The following is a 6,932-nucleotide window of genomic DNA, read 5'->3' as shown; positions in this document are numbered from 1 at the left end:
TTTTATGGCTTTAAAATGGATTTTCAGCTTTGTGCTTTGGAGCTAAGTTGAATCAAAACCTAGAGATGTCTCTTGTTAAAAAAAAACAAAACATAAAAGGCGTATAAATATGTCTTTGGGACACTGAAACGATAAAAAATAGAATGTATTTATACGTTTTTGGGAGAAAATGAATTAAAAACTTCATTTTTTCTCTTTCACCTCTATGATCCTAATCTCTTTTTCTTTTTACTTTTCCTTTCTAGGCACCCGATTTATGATGACTTGCCATGTTTAGATTGTAAAACAATGACAGATTTTAATTTCCTGTTTAAGGGCACGTACGTAGTGTAGCCTTGAGTGCGCCAGAGCGGGGTTAAACCATTCTCTGCTAAGACAGAGGGGATGGGGGGGGCGTTGTGCAAAAAAAGGAAAAAAATCTATATTTGGTTTTAAGGATTCAATTCAAGGGGGTCATCAAATTGCATAACAAAAATATAGGCCTACTTTGTGTTGCTTCCACGAAAACCACAATTTAAATAAATATAAATTTAGATATACATTTTGGTCGATTAATGACTGCTGTATCCCATTTATGTTCATAGATTGCAGACTTCACATAATTACAGTTCATTACAATGCATTCATAGCTGCAGAATTTCGTTCTCCTGTAGATGGCAGCATCCCCCCTCTTTATTTGGATGCAGTGAGTGTCGTGTGCCCTCGCAACAACCCTTTTGACGAGAACGGATGGATTGTACACGCTTTTTTAGTCGTAACGCAAGGCTAATTTGGGTTAGTGGTGGATGAAGTAGTCACTTCTTTTTTTTTTCTTCCTCACATAGGTAAAAGTTCAGGTACAGATACAGGGGCAAAAAAACAAAACAAAAAAAGACCTAGTAAAAAAAAAAAAAAAAGTACAAGTATCTAAAAAAACTTTTACTCTACTCTAGAAAAAGTACTTGCTTTAGAATTTACTTTACAAGTAAAAAGTAAAAATACTTTCTCCTGATGCAAAAATGTGATACTGTATATGAGATCTGAGCCAATTTGTAAAGAAAGAACCAGAAAATCCATTGACTGCTGAATTTTATTTACCCAAAACTGTGCAGAATGAAAAAAACAAGCAATAAAACCGACAGCACTGTTAACAGAAGCTTAACAAAGCTCAAAATTTAACTTAATGGCAGATTGCAAGGAACTATAAGGTGCATACAAGAGCATGAGAGATTTTCGTTCCCATTCCTTTGCGCTCCCAGAGAAAAATTAAAAACTCCCATTCCATCCCAGTCAAAAAGTAAATCCCATCCCGTCCCACTCCTTTAGAAAGACTACCAATCCCGTCCCAGTCACAATTACCCCAACTCCCGTTTTTTTCTTCTTTTTAAACACCTTTAAGTTGGTCATTATGAAAGTCAATGCATAATTTGTGTTTCTAAAATCAAATTGACAACACTTGTCCTCAAGTCACTACTACTGGAACATTTTTTACAAAACATGCCATTTATTTTGTAGTGCCACCATCACGTTTCACTCGAGAAGTTTTCTAATAACTTGGAACTCCCTCCTCCAGTTTAAGTGATGGGTCATTATTTCTGAGTTTCACGTGAAGTTCTTTCTTCAGTTTTTCACCTCCACTGTTGAGTTCCATAAATATAGTAGCAGGAACTTGAAGCGTTGGAAACTTGGGATATTGGAATGTGTACCGTATTTTTCAGAGTATAAGTCGCAGTTTTTTTCCATAGTTTGGCTGGGGGTGCGACTTATACTCCTGAGCGACTTATGTTTGAAATTATTAACACATTATTATATGATTTCACATGTTATTTGGTGTTTTGCAGTAACACTGATGGTTTGGTAAACTTGCTAGCATATTCTTTATGCTATAGTTATCTGAATAACTCTTAATAGCTATGTTACATTAACATGCTGGCCACTTTTGCATTTCGTTGTTCATGCATCATGTAACGTTATCATACTGTACACTTATTCAACATGTCGTTCTCTATTGTATTTTTATTTTAAATTGTCTTTCAAGATGACATATATGTTCTATGTGTTGGATTTTATCAAGTAAATTTCCCCCCAAATTGCGACTTATACTGCGGTGCGACTCATATGTTTTTTTCGTCTTCGTTGGGCATTTTATGGCTGGTGCGACTTATACCCAGGTGCGACTTATAGTCCGAAAAATACGGTAGTTCCTTTGACGTGCCAACACAAGTAGAGACAGTGGTGGCCCACTAAAATAAAACTACAAAAATGGACGCTTCAGTCCTCTAGGATTTTTAACACAGGTGAAAATCGTCATCCATTTATTTATTTCCGGTCCAGTTGTTTATTATTCCCGTCCCGTGAGACGCGAGATTTCCCGAAATAATTAATGCTCTAGTCCAGTGCATACCCCGATCTACTGTACAAGAGAGGGCATCACCCACCTATCTGAAGGCGCCCTGCTCGCTGTTGGTCAATAACTTGTTCACCTGCCTAATCTCGCTTGTACTCATGTTTCTGCCTCTAGTACTCAATTACGTTATAATTGCACGGGGCTTATCGATTGCGCTGGAGGCATGAAGATGAAACTATGAATTCACAATGAGAAATGAAAAACAAAAAACAAAAGTAACGTGTAATGCAGGCAAGACAATTGAAAAGTAGTGGAGTAAAAGTAAAGATACATACTATAAAATGTAGTACTACTTCATATTTGTACACAAGTAAAGTACAGATACACAAAAATATGCTTAAGTACAGTAGCGAAGTACGTTAGCTTTTTTTTTGGTTTTACTTTAATTCTACTTTTTTTTTACATTCCACCACTGATTTAGGTTTACATACCTGTATATTAACTATATTCATCATAATAAGTGTTTTGTTTGTTTTTCTTTCTTTTCCTTTCTTGCTTGCTTGGGTTCTTTCTTTCTTGCGTTCTTTTTTACTATTTATTTTTATTTTATTAACTTTCAATGGAACAACCTTGGACCTTGCCATTGTTTGCTTCATAATAATGTATTTACATATATCAAAAGTATTTCTCGCATTTGCTTTCCTTAGCATTTAAATGCCGATGGCTGTCGAAACAAATCTGTTCGCATACTAATAAATAAGGAATGAGAGTGGGCGTGCTTGAAGTATATTTAACACATATTCTCAAATAGCCTTTCCAAAATAGCACTAGGAAGCCTTATTGAGACTGAGAATACCCGACGAAGCACATCATCCTCAGCCAAAATCAATGTGCTATGTTATAAGATATTACAGTCAGACCTCAGGAATAGAATCAGTCACATGTATATTTAACACAGTCTTTCTGCTTGGTGGGATATTTTCTTTTCATAACTTCTAAAAAGGTCAAATTTGTGTGATAATTGGAAAGACAAACAGTTGTGGCTAAATATTATGAACAATGAGTTCATTTATGACATATCAGAAATGTGGCGAGCCAGCATATTACGTATCATGTCGAGCTCGTCCTAATATATTTTGTGTTCCAATAAAGGCAAAGCACTACAGTAAGAGGTAAAGTCACTTGTCGAGCTCTATTATAGGAGCATATTGTGAATTATGTAATACCGGGATTAATAGGGTATGTTACATGGAAAAGGCATCACTTTAAGCATTCATTAAGTCCTATATAAGTCACAACCTTTGTTAAAGTAATAAAATATTCATCAGAAAATTTATACTCGTGAAAGTAACGTCTGTATAATTGCGAGACAAGAAATGTTCTGTTCAATCCCCAAATTCCTCAGTATTGTCAAGGACAGCGCCTCTATCTGGCAGCAAAGAGAACTAGTTGCAGTGCAGTTACCATGGATACAAACAACAGAGCAACAAAGCGCAAACTTTGAGACCAGTTATATCTCCCCTACTTGTCTTTGAGCCCGTGATCCATCTGCATCACCTTGTCAGGAAATAAAATCATCTAATAAAAATATCCAATCTGTTACAACTCCTCTGGTGACAAGTGTTTCTGTTTTCATTAGGATGCCTTTATTTAGTAGTGTGTTATATATGTATTTTGTGTTGATGTTCAGTAAAAGGCCTTGGTTTCTGAGCAACCCATGTCCCTGATGGATGCTGACGTTAGGTTCACGACCACGATGAGGGTCAAGTCTAAGGTACAGTGCTAACAACTTGCCACATTAACAGCAGGTTGTGTATAAACAGCGAGTGCCATTGAAGTTGACAGCCAAGTGCCTTGGTTCACTCAGTGGGTTAGACAATAAATCACGGAGGTGAAGGAGGTGAAGGATTTTCCTCTGTCGCTTGGTGGTCAGTCAGGAGAAATAAAGAAAACAGCACTATAGCTATGGAGGCAAGGTCATAATAAACAATTCTGTACTTGCCTGTCACCTCAACCACCAAAACTGTTTTGATCTATCGACTTTTTGTTAGACAATCTGGCCGTGGTGTTTTTTAAAAACTCCTGGTGTTGATGAGGCATTGTAGATTTAATTGTGGATTCACAAAGTGTCAATTGTGACATTTGCTCCCTGACCCCTGACATCTAAAAGTACGAAGGTCTCGTTACACTGACCTGAAGCACATCATATCTGCTCTCAGCCTTGTGCATTTATGTTCTTTTAGAAATTTGAGTGACTTCACTGAGTGAACCTTATATTTCCCTTACAGTAAGCAAGTCCAAACTTCGATGTTTGTTCCAGGGTTGCTATCGCAACACACGCAGATCTGCATCAAGGCATATTCATTTCATACATGTCTGTTTGAAATCACTGTCAAAGATATTTGGCTTACAAATTTCATAGAGGAAACCGCTGCAAGAGACTACACTGTCAGTTGTGTTTACATTATTGGTTAATTATGTTAATACACTGGTAACAGTGGGTACATCATAACAATAAACGGTGGAAAAGCTGTTCATTAATTAATATTTTTGAGGCGATTCTTATTTCTGTGAACGTGGGGTTTGCCAATAGGAGAATGGCTTTGCATTATCATGGTGAGCAAGTATGGGTATACGTGTTGGCTATTGCTCACTTTGAAGACAAAAATAAATCTAAGGTACTACAGAGAACAGATAAAGGCAATGAAATCAATTGTATTTTCACCCATAGACTGCACTATTGTGTAGATTTTATCTTGTGTGTGTGTAGTGATTACATCACTCCATGCATAGACTTCATAATGCTTTTGACGGGACCAGGGGCGTGGGACGATTAATAGGGAGCCGATCTCCTTTAAAGCTGACCAAGTGGAAACACAGACAAAGAACTTTTTACGTTTACAGTTCTTGTGAATAAATGCTTAAATCCCTCAATTCTTTATAGATATGAACGTAAACGCAGTCTCGGTTCTTGTTTAAAAGAAAAAAAAAAAAAAAAAAAGGGCAATTAGCATTTGTTTTACGTAAATATGTCGAATGTACTGCTCGTCTTGAAGTCACTGTTGCACCGCCTAACCACAACAAAGAGCTTTTTATGTTGAAATTCTTGTAAATAAATGCTTAAATCCCCAATTTCTTTATCGATATGGACATAAAACAGTCTCGATTCTTTGTTAAAACAGCAAAGATCAGGGCAGTCAGCATTTATTTTACGTAAATATGTCGAATGTGTTGCTCGTCTTTAAGTCACTGTGGCACCGCCTTACCACAACAAATAACTTTTTACATTGAAATTCTTGTGAATAAATGCTTAAATCCCTGAATTCTTTATAGATATGGCTGTAAAACAGTCTTGATTCTTGGTTAAAAGCATAAAAAAAAAAAACAAACGGTCAGTATTATTTATTTTACGTAAATATGTTGAATGTGCTGCTCGTCTTTGAGTCACTGTGGCGCCGCTTTACCACAACAAAGAGCTTTTTATGTTGAAATTCTTGTAAATAAATGCTTAAATCCCTGAATTCTTTATAGATATGGCTGTAAAACAGTCTCGATTCTTGGTTAAAAGCATTAAAAAAAAAAGGGCAGTATTATTTATTTTACGTAAATATGTTGAATGTGCTGCTCGTCTTTGAGTCACTGTGGCGCCGCCTTACCACAACAAAGAGCTTTTTATGTTGAAATTCTTGTCAATAAATGCTTAAATCCCCCAATTCTTTAAAGTTATGGGTATAAAACAGTTTCGATTCTTTGTTAAAAGAGCAAAGAACAGGGCAGTCAGCATGTATTTTACGTAAATATGTCGAGTGTGCTGCTCGTCTTTGAGTCACTGTGGCGCTGTATTACCACAACAAAGAACTTTTTACGTTGAAATTCTTGTGAATAAATGCTTAAATCCCTGAATTCTTTATAGATATGGATGTAAAACAGTCTCGATTATTTGTTAAAACAGCAAAGAACCGGAGAGTCAGCATTTATTTTACATAAATATTACAAACTATGATGCCAATGCCGTAGCGGCTAGTTTCTTCCATTGATTTTTTTCACAACGTTTCAAAATACATGAATGGTACGAAAAATAATAATAATTACCTTGAACTTCCTCGAACAAATCACTCCTGAGACAATCCTTCCTGTTTGTATACGGTACAGCTTTCGGACTTTTATCCTAAATCCGGTGTTCAATTGCTGCATGTGTCGCTGCGACCGACTGCGAACAACTGAAGCGGATTGTGGGGTGGGCCCCCTGCTTGAAGGCGTTACGCAGTAGCTGGCTGAATTGACCTGTCAATGCAATTATGAAGTCTGATCGCCCTAATACAGATGGGTGGGAAAGCACTGCAGAGACCCTAAGTCTGAGGGCCTTACATGGGGAAAGGTACTGGAAGAACTGTACATGTCCAGACAACCCAGCTTGCAGCTACCAGTCTGCCAGTCAGAACTTACTACCCTGCATTGTCAAACCCGTTTATGTTGTGTACCACATTGTAGTTATGGGTTAAAATTGAATGATGCCTGTTCTGAGGTAAGAAAAATAGTGTATGAAAGAAGTATAGTATATAATAATAGTATAGTGTAATATATAATAATAGTATATAATGCAATA

This window comes from Corythoichthys intestinalis, chromosome 1 (genome assembly GCF_030265065.1).
Source record: "Corythoichthys intestinalis isolate RoL2023-P3 chromosome 1, ASM3026506v1, whole genome shotgun sequence".
In the NCBI taxonomy this organism is placed as follows: Eukaryota; Metazoa; Chordata; class Actinopteri; order Syngnathiformes; family Syngnathidae; genus Corythoichthys; species Corythoichthys intestinalis.
Note: the sequence above shows the minus strand (reverse complement) of the source record.